General features: G+C 39.2%; 1 long non-coding RNA gene across 1 annotated transcript in view; it reads right to left on the bottom strand.

Moving 5' to 3' along the window:
- Window positions 1-4,858: 4,858 nt before the first annotated feature.
- Window positions 4,859-15,722, bottom strand: part of LOC106783352 (uncharacterized) — a 52,110-nt gene continuing 41,246 nt past the window's right edge. Inside the window, exons 4-5 of the long non-coding RNA XR_011440422.1 lie at window positions 12,361-12,542; window positions 4,859-5,426 (exon numbers count right to left, since the gene is read on the bottom strand). This is a non-coding gene — a long non-coding RNA (uncharacterized lncRNA). The remainder of the gene's footprint in view (window positions 5,427-12,360; window positions 12,543-15,722) is intronic.

The raw sequence follows: 15,722 nt of genomic DNA, 5'->3' as shown, positions 1-15,722 counted from the left end.
CTAATAAACGTACATCCCAAAAAGGAACGAAGTAGTGGTGATGGTAGCAGTAGTGGTGCTAAGGATAGAATATTGATTTTTCTGTAATTTTAGTTTCTCTCATTTTTCAAGCCACAATTCTATTACTTTATAACCAGGCGCAATAATTTGTTTTTCTTTACTGGTTTTTTATACCAAATAATCCTGGTTGTGACTGGATTCTTGATGCCTTCCTTTTTCTTGGTTAAGGTAATATTCAGTAACCTTAGTAACCATGGTTACACACCCGGCTCTGGATTTGATTCTCTAGTTTCTAGACCTCTTTTGTTTCTCTGACATCCAATAAACAATTACCCTGTCTCTCTGTCCATGTTTGGCCTTTGATGTCTATCTGAGAACATGTATAGGTTCTATTCCATCTTTCTTACCCATGTTAACATCTCCCTTCTACCGCTGGTTTCTCCCTAACAAAATACAGATCACCCATACTTTTTATTTGCTATGTAGTGATGTGACTATATATGCTTAATTTCCCCATGAAGAAAATGGAGACAAATTGTTAAAAGATTTAGCATATTGCCCAGATGAATAAATTCAATGCATAAAAATAATGAAATAAAATTGTAATTCAGCAAGTCTTGAATAGGACTTGAAATACTGAAAGATTTCAGTAAAGAATTATTTTTGGTATTGCAAATATGGGATTGAAACAATAGAGCAAACTGATCAATTGTTGTTAGTGCCATTGAGTTGATTCCAACTCCTAGAGACCCTGCGCTCAGCAGAGCGGAACCCTGCCCAGTCTTTTGCGCCATCCTCTCATCTTTCTAGCGCAATACCAGACAATTCTCCAGTGCTATTCATATCGTTTTCACAGCCACTGATTTTGGAAGTAGGTGGCTAGGTCCTTCTTCCTAGTCTGTCTTAGTCTGGAAGTTTTGCTGAAACCTCTCCACCATGGGTGACCCTGCTGGTATTTGAAACACCAGTGGCATAGCTTTCAGCATCACAGCAACACACAGTCACCACAGTATGACAATCAGCAGATGGGTGGTGTGGTCCCATGACCAGGAAATGAACCTGGGCTGCAGTGGTGAGTTTGCCAAATCTTAACCACTAGACCAGTAGGACTGGCTATATTGATCATATAGGATCTTAAATAAAATACTTCCAGAAGAGCAGCAAATATGTTGTTTGGATATGTCCTTGGTATTCATAAATTAGCCAGAAATTTAAAATGTATATTGAATGGCTTTAGCCACATAGGAGAGCTTTAAACTTTATCTGTATTGTTTACATGGATGACTTCTAAGACTATCCAAAAACTTCCTGATAAATCAAAACCAGGGATTTTCAGGGCTAGTTTTTGTGTCTCAATCCACCTTAAAGAAACTTTCATCAGTGAAACTGAATCACATTGATCACATGTATCCAGCAGAGCTTCTCAGGTGGTAAGAGAGGTTGTTAAGGATGTGTTAAGCCTCTTACAGTGCTGTATTATTGCTTTAAGGGCATAGTAAACATCAATCCCATCTAAAGAACTCCTGTGATGATATTGACATGAATTTTAAAAGCTTTTAAGATTTTTCTTAGACTGATTCCAAGCTTGAAGGCAAAACTGTCTATTATGCATTAGGCTAATTCCAAACAATCTGATCTCTTGTGATTCATCTATGTGATGGTATCATTGGCAAAGAGTTAAAAGTATTATTCTTACCATTTCCACCAAGGAGGTGAATTGTTATCCCTTTCTTATTGAATGAGCACAATATTCACCTAGATAAGGCTAAAAATACATCTTTGGAACTTCTGGTTTCCTCTCTTGGAGTCCAATTAAGCCTTCAGGTCTTAGGCTTTGAAGGGTAACTGAGGCACAACTGTGTCTCTATTCCATAAGATCAGGGTGCACGCCTATTTGCTCACCACTTTTAGTGTGTGTAACAGTGCTTGGCACATAAAAAAACTTAATGAATAATTGTTGGATGAGTAAATGAATGAAGACTTATGCAGCCAGCCACAATGACCTAACTATAAGGAGATTTCACGAAGCATCTGGCTTATACTTCAGTAGATAAATTTTCTAGATTTGTAAAATTATAACTAAGAATCAAAAAGGGACACTTTTTCTCTAAGGCTCTGCCTTCTTTCCCACTAACTCTTACCAATCTTTCAAGACCTTTCCAATGTGTCTTTCTCTGCAGGAATCCATCTCTGATCCTTTCTCCAGGCTAGATAAAGAGCTCATCTGCTATGTAAACATAATTCATGGTGTATATGAGGACTTAAAACCAATTTGGTATTATTTGAAAAAAGAGTGAGAGAGTGACATCAGCTGAAGCTGGAAGGTTAGGAGGAGGCCTGGCTACAGAAGGCCTTGTCCCAGTGTTTCGGACTTAAAGATCATGCTGTGGGAGATATAAAGCCATTGAAGGGATTTAGCAAGTAGTGGCATTGACATATTTTAATTCAAGATGAATCATTTAGGGAAATGGTAAAGGTGTGGGGGGGGGGGAGAAAAGATTGGATACGGATATCATTTCAAAAGTCTAGATAAGAGATGAGAAGGGCCTGAATAGAACAGGGGTGAGAAGAGAGAACAGATTAAATAACTGCTTAGGAGGTAAAATCAAAAGGAGTTGATAATGGTTTAGATATAGTTGGGAGAGAAGAGTCATTCTTATTCATTAATTCAAGTATTTATTGACTGTCTCCTACATTCCAGGTACTGTACTAGGTAGGAGAGATAAGATGGTAAGCAAGCACTATCCTTGCCCTCAGGAAGTTATAGTCTAGTGGAAGACATTCTAGTGTTGAGTTGAGCAAGAGGGTCGATCTTGATGACTTCTAAGTTCCTGGCTTGGACCACTGAATGGATGATACTGCCATTAACTATGAAAGAAAATACAGGAGGAGCAAGTAGGGAAACAAGGTATACAATATTAAGAAATCAATTACAAGGCAACATATAAGTAGCATAACATAATATAAACTACAATGCTAGAATTTCATTTCTTTAAAATTAGTGCTTAAGACTAAATGATCTCCTAAAACTAAACTTCTCTTATTCTATACACTTTCTTTATAGGAAAATTTCAGAAACCAAAGCTCCAAATTAACAGAAAGAAAAAAAGCTAGATGATTTTTCATCTTTAAAAGAACCCTGTTAATTTCCTAAGTAGAATAATTTCTAAGAGGGTTATTTTAAATATTGAGCTCCCTCTAGTGAATTCAAACTGTGATATGCCTTGCTAATTTCAGAGCCCCAAAAGTATTTTCAGAAACTCAACTCTCCTTTAGGAACTGCTAAATATAAGGGAGCACAGAATAAGGAGGTGATTAAAATGAAATGCAGTGAACATCACTGAAGGTACGAAAAGTAGGACCAAGTTCAAAAATTTAAAGAAAAATGGATTGGCAAGGAAACGAGCTTACTGGAGACAACAAATGATGAAGTAGAATGGTCTTGAAGTGACCTATTGTAGAGGGCTCTGAAGTGTAGACTGAGCAATTCAGGTTTGATTTAATATAAAAGAAGGCATTGCTATAGTAGAGTTATCAAGAGAATGACATAAACATAATGTTTGAAAAACTTATCATGGCAGTTGTATAGAGGATGGAGTAGAATTGGGAAGAATGGAGACAGGGACACCAATGCTATGATATAGGCACTTAGATGACAAGATCGTGAAGTGACAGAACAGTGCAGCAGAGACAGTTTCAGAGACTCATCACATCCAGGAAATATCATCTAGAAAAAATGGATAAGAAAGGAGTAACTTGTTCCAGAAATGTGCTTACATTTTACAGGGCTCCTGTAAGGTTATTTGGAAAATGTCACACTTGAGAGATGTTCCTCCACAAAGAAAGCATAGCAAAATCTTGGGCTGTTGAAATTAACATGAATAGCTTCAGAGATCTCAGCACTAGAAAGCAGCACACATGTAGTCGGAAGAACAAGTTATAAATCTTTGATCTGAAAGTACTGTGAGAGTATAAAAGACTCAGTAAGATCATCTGGAATGACGTCACATCAGCTGCAGAGGTGTTGAGGAATCATCAGAAAACTATGATTACATTATTGACAGAATCATTTATTGCATCAAGAAATGCGAAGTTTTCTAGATTACTAACATAGGAAATGGAAACAAAAGCACAAAACATGCTCTACAAATGATAATATACTTCAATGGCAAAATCTCAAGACACTGAAGTTTATGAGGTTAAGTCAAGCCGAGTTTCTCATTCAACTCAACTATATTTGTTGAAAAAGAAACAGCAATCTGGCACATAGCATTTTAGAAAATGTACGTCAACTTAAATATGATTTGAGTGCTCAATGTTAGAGATACTGTACTCTGAAAAACACCTTCCTTTTAAAAATGTCAACACTTTCTTAATGGTGCATAAGAAAGTATAGATGATTTATAAGCTATCTACACGGATTCTGGTTAGCTTTTTTAGAACAAGAGCAAAGAAAGCCATGTTGACATTAGCTGTGTTGTTAATAACACAAACAAGGCAGAAGTGAAACAGTTCGTTGGCCTCAGCCCAGAAGGATTCTGTGTTGGCCAGATTTATAAGGTACATAACAAATGGCAAGATAAAAGTGTTTTTCGTATTTTCTAAAATAGTAATATGAACATATGAAAATATATGTTGTACCAACAAGTAGAAAAATAGCTTCTTCATGTGTGTGTTTATATAGATTTCTTATAGTATCCAAAGTGTGAGATGCAGCAGTCTTAAAACGAAAGGACTCCAAGTAAATTAATAAATTCAAGATGTGAGATAGAAAAATACTCTCTAGCCACTAGGGAGAAACATGCAATAATCACCCTGCTGGGTGTCTGGCATCATCAAAAAGTTTAGAAACCAATAATTATCTTAAAATTCTTTAATGAAAATATAACAAGTATATTACATAAATACAATATAAAGTATAATAACTATAAGCACACATTGGTAGAAGGGTTGTGTTAGACTGTGTTGGCAGATTAGAGCAGGGGTTCTTAATACCAAGTCTGGGCTGAGCGTAGAATCATGTGGGAAACATTTTAAAAGTCCAGATGCCTTTGCCTTGTCCCAGATTCAGTAGGTCTGGGGTAGGGTGTGGAAATCTGTATTTTTTAAAAGCTTTTATGTTCAGCCATGTCTGGGAGTCACAGGACTAGAGAATAGACTAAATAAATCAGTGAAGGCTTATCAGGAAAGGTGGGCCTTGAGCAGTGGTTCACTCATACAATCATCACCAAACATTATTTACAGAATAGCAACTATTTCCAGGTACCAGGAATATAAAACTAAAAGTACACCAACAATTAGGGCAGTCGTGATAATTCACATGAACGAGGTATATACAAGATGCCCAGGGAGCTCAGGAGAGAAATATTTATATCCAGCAGGATGTTCAGGATCATTTCCTGGAGGACGCGAGGCTGCAGCTGAATCTTAAAAGACAGAGAAGAGAAAAGGCTTTAGAGAAAAGAGAGGAGGACAACAGAATAGCAAGTGTAAAGAGAGGAACAGTGGAAAGAAAGCTGAGAGGCAAAGACATTTATTAAAATTAAGTTTCTAAATATTGAAAAGTTTAAATATACAAATGATTTAACAATTATTCATGTACGTTTCCCAAATGAAATCATATTTTCATAATGGAGTAGTCCCCAGAATATGTTAATGCTATTTTTGGGAATATATAGGGAGTGGAAAAAAATGTAGTATCAAGATCTGAATCCCAGCTTTACCATTTACTACCTATATGTCCTCAGGTAAAACACTTACCCTTTCTAAGACTCAATTTCTGCTTTTATAAAATAAGCTTAATATTACTTTGTAAGGTTTTTATTAGAAATTAAGCACAAATTGCATCCACTACCTTCACCCCCACCACCACCTCTGTTCCCAGTTTCAGCCAATAGTGCTATCATTAATCCATTTGTCCAAGCCAGAAACTCTGGAATTATGGTTGACTATTCCCCAAGGCCACCAACAGCCCATATGACCCTTTGCATGATTTTGGAAAGATCCTCCTTGCTCCCAGCAGATGTAGGCCATGCCAGAGCAACAATCAGGTGAGCCAGGCTCACATTAGCCTTGAGCACCCACTCATCTCCTGAGCAGTCACCTTTGTGCAAGGCAACACACCTACAGAACTGAGGGCAGCATTCCTATTTTTCCTTTCCCTCAGTGTCACATCCCATCACTCTCCCAAGTACTATTATTATTGTTTTCCACACAAGGTTTGAGCCTGTACAGTTCTTGCTATCCCCAAAGCTCCCTAGTCCAACCACTAACACCTAACACAAGGATGATTTTAACAGCTTCCTCACCCTCTCTGTCTTTGCTTCCTCTATCACCTACAATGCAGCCAGAATGGAACTTTTCAAAGGCAAATACAATCAATCACCTCTCTCTCTACCAAAAACCTGGCCATGGCTTTCCATTGCCCTAGGAAAAAGTAGAGGGTACTTCCTGGGTATCACTTTATGGGTGTACAAGGTCCTTCATGACTGACTGGTTCTCTTCTTTCTTCTCCGGACTCCTTTATCACCATTCCCCACTAACTACACTGCTTTCTGGCTTCTTGAAAACTGTTCTGGTTCCTCTGCTTCTTTGTGCATTCTCTGAAGGTTTCAATCTATTAACTTAGCCAACTCCTGCTTATATTTCAGGTCTCAGTTTATATATTACTTTTTCTGGTAAACTTTCCCCCACCCACTAAGTAGTTTCCACCTCCCTTCTATGTCCTTCTTCACCCAATGCTACCCTTTTCTTTCCATAATATAGCATTTATTCTATACTGTAATTTTATGTTTAACTGATTATCTTCCTGACTGGGCAGTAGTGCTGTAAGGACAGGCAACATGCCTGACTTACTGACTGTCATGCTGTTGTTCACCATGTACCTGTAATGCAGGGGCTGTTCCACAAATATTTATTAAGTTGAACTAAATAAACATTAGTCAAGCAATTAACACAGTGTCTGCCACACAGTTAGTGCTTAATAAATGGTAGCTATTAATATTGCCATTGTTATTATTTAAAATATTATTTACATTCCATTCACTTTACAGTGCTCAGTGTGTGAAAGAAATCAGTTATTTCAGGGACCTGTAACCATGGGGAACATAAGAGTAGGGGCAAGAGATGCAAATAAAATATTTCTAAAGGCACAGAATTACTTCTAGTTTTTATATCAGAAAAAACATGTTAATGTAGGAAACGACACTTCATTTAAATGAACATTGATCTTTAAATATTTTTAGAGTAGTCTCACCTCTTTGTTCTTACTTTGTCCTTAAAATAACCCTTTTGTCAATTAATAATAATGGATAGCATTTATTGAGTGTTTACTATGTGCCAGATACTGTCTAAAGATTACTGCATAAATCCTTGTAACAACTCTATGAGAAACGTTTTATCATTATCTGATGAGGAAATCTAGGTACAGAAAATTAGTTAACTTTTTCAAGTTCCCCAAATTATTTAAGTTGGGTTCTCCAGGAAGCCGTCTTTGAGATGGAGTTTAGTGTAAAGAATGTTTATTATGGAGTCCTGTTAAGATCAATATTTGTAGAAGAGAGAGGAAGGAAGAAGGATTGGGAAAAGTCAAGCTCTGACGCAGGCCTGACAACAGCTTAATCCATCCCTTGAGAAGTTCCAGAGATAAAACAGCCCATCAGAGTTGTCCCACATTCATCCCAAATGGCCAGGTCTTGGTACCCTAGTCTCAGTCAGTGGCCCACCCTCAGAAGGATGGGCGCATGGTTGAGACAGCTCACTCAAGCTGAAGCTATTCCTGGAGGCGCTGAGAACTAAAGTTTGATGGTCAACAACACTTTCAGAAGCTGGGCAACAGATCCTTCCTTAAAGAGAGATCTTGATGGCACATCACAGTGTCCAAAATAGTCCATCCCTTGTGCTGCTTGAATCCTCTTCCTATATATGCAGCGAACAGCTCTTCAGAATCTAGTAGCCTATCTTCCTGGGAAAAACTTAGAAAAGGAAGGTTAGTCCACACCTTGTCTTTGAATGGCAAGTTAATACTCATAGTCTCCCTTGTCTATTATCTTTTCCAGATTCCTCTCACCCTTAGCTAGCACTTCTTCCAGTTTCAGTGGCTTAACTGTTGGCATGAGACATCATTCCTGAAAGGTCTGAGCCCCTAGTCATTATACACCTCTCAGGGTGGGGTTGCTGCATTGCTCATTAACTCTCACAATTGGACATGAGAGTACCAAAAGGGATGCAAGTGTAACACCTCAGTGCCAAACATATACTTCCCATTCCCCATTTTGTAACTGAAGCTCTTTGTCTTTCTGATGTTCAGGGTCAATTATGCCTGCCAAGATGGTGATTTCACTTCTTGTCTGCTGGTCCCTATAAACAATGAGCCTGAATTACCCAGGCTTAGACATAGTTTGTAGTTCACTGGGAATTTTTTTGTGTTCCCTGGTGACAGTGCCCCCATTTTGGGCAATGAGAACTCTAACAGATCCCAGAGTTGTAAGGAAAGGGAGCATAAATTTCCCAAGTGGAACACTGGGAGTGATTACAAGCATGGTCACTCCTCCTTCCGCGCCTTAGTTCCTGGACTTATGTATTCTTCCAACTGGAAACATAGTACCATATAAAGATACTTGATTGAGGGTATGTAGTGAGTTCTAGAGAACAGCATCCCATCCTCCAGGGCCATCCCCGTAGCCTAGTGATTAAGTTCAGCATGCTCCAGTTCAGTGACCTGGTTTGGTTCTTGGGCACAGACCATACCACTCGATGGCAGCCATGCTGTGGTGGTGACCCACATACAAAATAGAGGAAGATTGGCATGGATGTTAGCTCAGGGTCAATCTTCCACAGGAAAAAAAAATCACCTCCAAACTGTTGCTTCAGCTGGGACTTCAAAAGTTTCTTCCAAAAGTCTCTACCAGGCATTGTCATTTCTTCTTTGCGTTGGGAGATAAAAGATGAAATAATTTGTCCTTTAATGTGGATGGATGTCCTGGCATGCCTCTGACAGTTGGACTCTGATGTAGTGAGCCCCTGAATCTTCACAGAGTTTGTCTCCCACCCTCTCAAACACATGAGTCTTACCTAGATGTCCAATATGGTAAACACTTCTTGCTTACCTGGCTTAAGTAACTTGACATTATTGATATAATGGTTCACACATCTTCAGATTATATTGACAGAGAGTCAGGCAAAACGGTTAAATACATACTCTTCTTTCCATAAATAAAAACTGTTTCTGATTCTTTTCTGATAAAGAGAGAAAATAAGTAATGTGCCAAATCAATGGCCAACTACCACGTGCCTGAGGGCATGTAATCTATTGAGCAAAGATATCACACATGGTATGGTGGCCACAATTAGGACTACTACATGGTTACACTATGAGAGCGTAGTGTCATCTTCCAGGATCCATCTAATTTCTTCAGGGTCCAGACTGGGAATTAAAGGGATATCGGACTGGGAATATCACCCCTGCATCATTTATATCCTTTAGGATGGCATTAATTTCTGCTATCCCCCTTACCTTGGAATGTTTTATTATTTTTGATTCATTAACTTTGCTGCAAGTAGAGAGGGGAGCATTTCAAAATTTTTCACCTGGCCTTCCCCACCCTGAGAGCTATACCTCAGGCGTTAAAGGTTCAATACAGTGGTTGCACCAACTATCAAATATGTCTATTCAAATTTTATACCTTCAGTGATCAGGGAAATGACAACCAAGTGGGTTTGAGGATCTCAGAGGACCCACTTTGAGCTGGACCTTAGCCAGGACTCTATTTATTACCTGGATCTCATATGTACCCATTCTGGGATTGAGGTGGGGGTGGGATTTGAGACTCTGGGTAGCAATGTCAACTCAGACCTCATGTCTAACAAGCCTCAGAATATGTACTGTACTGTGTGCAGTTAACCTAGAACATGGCTGTTTATCTCTTTGGAGAAGGATTGGGGAGTCATTAATGCCACTGCTTGCTGTGGTATTACGAGGTCCTTCATCCTTCGGACCCAGGATCTTCTTCAATCATTAAGTTCCAGGTCCAAATGCTGGCTCTGGTCCAAAAACTTGGTCAGTAATTATGACTGACTTTTTGGGGAGGAAAACTGCACTGTCTCCCTGATCATCTGTCCTTGATTTCTTCTGATGGTACAAGTTGAGCAGTACTCTTCTTGACTGCCGATCTATTTTCCCTAGCACTTTGTTCTAGTTAACACCTTCATAATGCTCTGCGGATCACATCCCCTTGGCTGCCCCTCTGACCTTGCTGATCTTTATGTAATTACATTCATCTGGCTTTTTAAAGCTAAGTAGCCTCAATTGCTTTGGTTCCTATCACATTCGTTGCTGTCAGTGAGCCTAGTTCTACAATGGTAATCTCCTATCATCAGCCCTGGCCTACAGAGGAGAAGTCCTTTCAAGTTCTTAGTGATGCTGGTGCCCCTCCCATGAGTGCATTCCTTACAGCCTTAGTAAATGGTGTATCCTGTCCCTGCCTCCCCAGAGGAATCCATCTTCTTTTATGCTTCAAATAATTTTCACAAATGGTTTTCCAAGGAAAATGAATGGTTTATGGTAGTTTGAAGCACCACAAGAAATAAGGCATTATAAGTAAGAACCAGCAGAAAGAGAGAGAAAAAAATTCAGTAAGACTTTAGATATTGGAAATTACTGGATGCAAAGTATAAAACAAGCATCTTATTACGTTTAAAGAAATAAATGATGAATTTGAAATATGAAACAGAAACTATAAAAAATGAGTTGTATATCTGAAAAAGAAACAAGTAGAACTTATGGGAATAAAATAATTAAAGAATTGGAAAAAAACCCTAATAAAACCTAATCATAATGATAAAATCATAGGTTTAAATGATAAAACTGAATCATCAGATGAGTTTTCCAGCCTTACATAGTCTATCCACTCCATAGGTCCACTCCTCTGAATTTTTTTTTTTTTTAAAGATTTTATTTTTTTCCCCAAAGCCCCCTGCTACATAGTTGTATTTTCTTCGTTGTGGGTCCTTCTAGTTGTGGCATGTGGGACGCTGCCTCAGCGTGGTTTGATGAGCAGTGCCATGTCTGCGCCCAGGATTCGAACCAACGAAACACTGGGCCGCCTGCAGCGGAGCGCGCGAACTTAACCACTCGGCCACGGGGCCAGCCCCTACTCCTCTGAATTTTTAAATCCCTTATTCCACCATCTACCACAGCAAATCTGTCATTTCAACCTCGCTTAGCATAAGCCATTGCTTTTCTCATGCTTCTGGAAGCCACTCTAATAGCAATTCCTCACTATCTCCGAGGGTCCTGGCTAGGGTATAAATTCTGCATCTTGAGAGAGTACTCCCCAAAATTAAACTCTCATTTTTCCATTCTTATGTGCCTGTCCTTTTGATCAAGAACTCCCAGAATCCAGTCTCACATGTGCTCCCCTGGCTCCTGCCTACACAGGCTGGCTAGTCATGCAGCTCCTTTGAGAATGTACTCTCTTTCCTCCCTTTTCAAGCTCAGTACTTCTCAGCTGGATTATGCTGTCATGGAATTCTAATTAATTATATCTTTAGTGGTGGGGGGAATAAGAGGACAGACTCTGAGGGGTTACATGTTGCTTTGAGAGGAAGAGGATCCTGCACTGTTCAAGCAAAACAGAGTGGGTACTAGCTCTTAATAGAGAGAGCTGGCCAGTGAGGCTCAGAATGTTCAGAGAAATATAGGGATTTAAGATTTCTGGGGCAACAAGCCAGATGTTTCCACTGCATGTGTCAGGTTCCTACTCTTTCACAGCAAACTTGTCTTGACTAGGATTTTAACCTCTTTTGAAGTTCAGCTACTGTAATGATTAAGTACTATGCCTGATTCAGCTTCCTCTGACTTTCCTCTGTAGGAAACAAAGGCCTCTTTGTATGCTACAAGGGAGGCCCACTGGCTTGCACACTGGCTTTCAACTAGCTATTAATTGGTCTTAGTTTTTTGTTATCTTTTTCTAGAGTGTCAAGTGAGCTTAGCCATCGCCATCCAATTTCACTGTCCTTAAAATTGCTTTTTTGGGGCTGGCCCTGTGACCTAGTGGTTAAGTTCGCATGCTCTGCTTCAGCAGCCCGGGTTCACAGGTTCGGATCCCAGGTATTGACCTGCACCACTCGTCAGCTATGCTGTGGAGGCAAACCACATATAAAATAGAGGAAGATTGGCACAGATGTTAGCTCAGGGCAAATCTTCTTCAGAAAAAAAAAATTACTTTTCCCCACAATTTTCTAATGCTTGCTACAGAGATCCAGCTAGTACACTCCCTTCCATCAATTTATCAACCCAAGTTACTACCAGTAAAAGCTGGACCAATGCCATATGCCCAGGATTCTCTGTGCTCTACTTACTCCCAGTGATGCAGTTGACATTGCCAGCCAGGCTTCAAGTGATCCCACTCCAAAACCCCATCTGCTGCTTTCTCAGACCATTCTACAGACCAGTCGTCACACACTTCAGTCTCTGGGAATCAGACTCTGATATGATGTTTCTTATGTAGAATGTTTATTAGGAGTAACCTTGTGATCAATATCTGTGGGAGAGAGGGAAGACATCAAGAGTGAGCAGAGGGAAAGGTTCATCTGTGATGCAAATCCAACACAGACTCCACAGGGGTTGCTGGAGCAAAAATGACCCATTAGAGTGGTCCTGCATTGTGTGAAAATGGTCAGGCCTTTATACCACTGCCTTAATCAGTAAATGGATGTGGGCCAGTAAGGGAAGAGTGTGAACTTGAGCAAGAAGTCTCTCTGAATCTTTGCCAATACAGAGGGGCTGACAGCTTAATGCTGTCTGCCAAGAGCACTCCCAGCAGCTAAAGCAACAAGTGAAGGTCTCGGCAGGGCGTCAAGGAGTCCACCACAAGGGAGAGCCAGTACTCAAATCTAGGCAGGCTGGTTCAATAGACTTCACTCTTAACCTCTACACCCTACTCTCTCTACAAGGTGCTGGGCATTTCTAACACTTGGGCAAGAAAGAAAATTAAAGCATAGTTGTTATGCTACTCAACTAGTATAATATGGTACTAGGAAACTGAACCCTAATTTTCCTAAAATCAAGTTTGATTTTTTTCCACACAATCTAAATATCATTTATCCTACAGTGAAAATTTAAAATGGTGCTCATAATTTTCAGTGAAAGTATCTGGATTTTTATATAATCAATCACTCAGCTCTAATGCCAAATATTAGACAGTATCGACAAAAATTAAATGGCTAAGAAGTGATAAACTTTCATGCTTCAACACTCTTTTCAAACTAAAAATAAGCACAACACAGTATCAGGAAGATGGTCTAAATCAACCTTTCTAAACCCGGATTCTTTATTATACTGTTTGATTTATCATACCTATGCTTGGCCTGTTGTGAATCATATTCACTGACTCCCTGAAGATGCTCCACAATTTCCTGCTTTTCCTGTTTTTGGTTATCCTCTTCCTCTTGCCCTACTTCCTATCTCTATCTATCTTGACCAGTTGAGCATATTTTGCCCTATATCAACTGAAATTTCATTTATCTTTCAAAATCTATCTCAAAATCCACCTCTTTCATGAAGTCTTTCCTTGATCCCATCAATCAAATCACAGATACCATACATTCACTGTCTCCAGTGTGTCAAGTATTTTACATATAATCCTTAGATCAAACCCACAAGATTGGATTTATTCCCAATTTACATATGGGGATATAGTCTTCATCTAGTTTGATCAAGTCACACAGCTGTAGAGTGACTAATCATCCTGGTTTGCCAAGGATTAAAGTAATGGACTTTCAGCGTACAACTGAACTGAGAAAGTTCTTGAGACATGGGAATTTCAGTGTGAAGACTGAGACTGAGTGGCTTTTCAGGAGGCAAAGCTTTCAGTGTTAAAACTAGGACAGTCTTGGACAATGTAGGACCACTGTTCGCCTTACTGACAGCTGGCAAGCTGATGGCTGGGATCAAGTCTAGGTCTATTCAACTTCAAAGCTCATGTTCTACTATCACATGCTGCCTCCTCTAAGAATTCTGTTTTTAATTCCTGTGGTATCTTTTGAAAATTCTTTCATGACAATCGTTGTATCTAGCACTGTGTCATAATTATCTGTATACTTGTCATATTTCCCCCAATAAGATCCTTGAAGAATGTGGCTATGTCTAGTTCAGCTTTGGATCTCAAATAGCACCTAGCATAGCATTGTCTACTTGGCCCCAGAACTTCTCTGGCCTCATCAACTACTTATTTACCTTCTCAGAGGCCTATCCTGACCATCCTATTTAAATCTGTAAACCACCTCCCCTCCAACACTCCCAACCCCCTTTGGCTGCTCTAATTTTCCCTTTTCACATAGCACTATCACCTTCCAACATTCATGTCATGAACTTACTTATTATTAGTGCTTAGTGTCTGACTTTTCCTGCTATGATGTAAACTACATAAAGGCAAAAATATTTCTCTTTCGTTCACTGATGTATTCCAAGAAACTAGAACAGCACCAGTAATATAGAACATTTTCTGTAAATATTTGGCAAATGAGTGAATGAATTATGTTATTTTATTATATGCATAAATGCACACTGTAACAAGAACTGAAGTGGCCAGGAATGTATCAGAGTTGTGAATAATGCAAGAGACTTATCGATATCTCAGGATGTGGATTTCCTCTTGGCTGAAATTCAGTGCACCAGCGATGAGCTTTCCATCTCCTCAGCCTATAATGGCCGAACACTCTCGTCCATCTCTAGAACTGCATTGTTCAATACTGTAGCTACTGCCTATGGAGCACTTGAAATGTGCTGAATTGAGTCTAGTCTGAATTGAAATGTGATGTAAGTGTAAAACACACACCAGATCTCAGAGTAGTAGTATGAAAGTAAAATATCTTATTAACATTTTTATATTGATTACATATTGAAATGGTGATTTCTGATATATTAGGTTGTCTTAGTCTACTTGGGCTGCTATAACAAATTACATAGACTTGGTGGCTTATAAGCAACAGAAATCTATTATTCAGAATTCTGGAGGCTGGGAAGTCTAAGTTCCAGGTGCCAATATATTTGATGTCTGGTGAAAGCTCACTTCCTGGTACACAGATCATCATCTTCTCCCTGTGTCCTCACATGGAAGAAGGGGACAAGAGAGCTCTCTGGGGTTTCTTTTATAAGAGTACCAATCTCACTCATGAAGGCTCTGCCCTCATGACCTAATCACCTACTAAGACCCCTCCTATCACATTGTGGGTTAGGGTTTCAATATGAATTTTGAGGGGATATAAACATTTAGTCTATGGATAGATTAAACAAAATAAATAAATAACATAAAATAAACAAAACATTGGATTAAGTTAAATTTAATTTCACTTGCTCCTTTGTATTTTTTTTAATGTGGTTACCACAAACTTTAAAATTATATATGTGTCCAAGGGCAGCACTGCTTTAAACAGTTCCATGACTAATGATGCAAAAGTCCTATGAGGGAGATATCATTAATATCCCCATTTGATCTCTGAAGAAGCTGAAGTTCATCATGTCTATATAAGGCCCATGGTCAATCAGCCAGCAAGTTGCAGAGTTAAGATTCAAACCCAGTCCACTCTCACTCAAGCGTCTAAGTTCTTGCCCAACATTCTATAAAGCAGAATTAAAGGTGCGCAGTGGAATACAATAAGCAATGAGGCAAATCCATTAGTTAACTGGGAAGTTAGAGCAAGACCTGACAATGGAGGATGTA

Source organism: Equus caballus, chromosome 7 (genome assembly GCF_041296265.1).
Source record: "Equus caballus isolate H_3958 breed thoroughbred chromosome 7, TB-T2T, whole genome shotgun sequence".
Lineage (NCBI taxonomy): Eukaryota > Metazoa > Chordata > Mammalia > Perissodactyla > Equidae > Equus > Equus caballus.
The sequence above is the reverse complement of the archived record's forward strand: the minus strand, read 5'-3'. Positions and strand labels throughout refer to the sequence as shown.